The sequence below is a fragment of the Orycteropus afer genome, unplaced genomic scaffold, assembly GCF_000298275.1.
Source record: "Orycteropus afer afer isolate SDZICR_OR568_19922 unplaced genomic scaffold, OryAfe1.0 scaffold00227, whole genome shotgun sequence".
NCBI classification, from domain to species: domain Eukaryota; kingdom Metazoa; phylum Chordata; class Mammalia; order Tubulidentata; family Orycteropodidae; genus Orycteropus; species Orycteropus afer.
In genome coordinates, this window is record NW_006921814.1 from 1,319,432 (window position 1) to 1,320,932 (window position 1,501).

A 1,501-nucleotide genomic window follows, 5' to 3' on the forward strand; every position below is an offset into this window, starting at 1 on the left:
TAAAACAACAGCAACAAAGAAAATGATAATATGATCCATAAACATAATGAGCTCAGCACAGAAAATAATAGGGAACAAAGAAACAGGGACTCCATGAAAAACACATAACAAAGTGACAGCAACCAATTAATACTTGTCAATAATTACACTGAATGTTAATGGATTAAATGCACCACTCAAGAGACAGAGAGTTACAGTCAGGACAAGAAAACAAAACCCATCAATATGCTGTCTACAAGAGACACACCTTAGAGACAAAGACAAAAACAGGCTAGAAAAATATGTATAAAGCAAATGGCAACCATAAAAGAGCCGGAGTAATAATATTAATTTCTGATCAAATTGACTTTAAGACAAAACCCACCATATTAGACAAGGAGGGACATTATATAATGATTAAAGGAACAATTGAACAGGAAGATATAACCATAATAAATATCTATGGACCTAATGAAAGATACCCAAAATACATACATCAGACTTTAGAAGAGTTAGAAAGGCAAATTGATGATGCCACAGTCATAGTATGAGACTTTAATACACCACTTTCAACAAAAGATAAAACAACTGGAAAGAAACTCAACAAAGATGCAGAAGAGCTAAATTATACAATCCAACAACTTGACCTTATATACATCTACAGAGCCCTTCACCCAACAACAGCACAATATACATTCTTTTCCAGTGCACATGGAATATTTTCTATGATAGACCATATGTTATGACATAAAGAAAGACTTAATAAATTTAAAAACATTGAAATACTGCAAAGCATCTTCTCAGATCATAATGCTATCAAATTAGAAACCAGCAATAGGAAGATCAATGGAAAAAAAGTAAACACATGGAAACTGAGCAACACCCTCCTTAAGAAAGACTGGGTAAGAGAAGAAATATAAATTGAAATTCAAAAATTCCTTGAATCAAACAAGAATAAAAACACAACATACCAAAATCTTTTGGACACAGCAAAAGCAGTGATCAGAGGCCAATTTACAGCAATAAATGCACATATCAAAAAAGAAGAAAGAGCCAAAATCAACACTTTAAACAAACATCTCCAACAATTAGAAAAAGAACAGCAAGAAAAGACTACAGTCACCAGAAGAAAGTAAATAATCAAGATTTGGGGAGAAATCAATGAAACAGAAAATAGAATGGTAATGGAAAAAATCAACAAGGCTGGAAGTTGGTTATTTGAAAAGATTAATAAAATTTCCAAACTACTGGCAAATTTAACAAAAGAAAAGAGAGAGAGAACACAAACATCACAACAGAATCAACTGAAATAAAAAGGATAATATCAGGATACTATGAAGAACTGTACTCCGACAAATTTGAAAATCTGGAAGATATGGACATATTTCTAGAAACACAGCACTTACCTAAACTAACACAGACTGATGTGGAAAAGTTGAACAGATCCATAACAAAAGAAGAAATAGAACAGGTCATCAAAAAATTACCAACAAAATAAAAGTCCTGGCCCAGATGGTTTCAC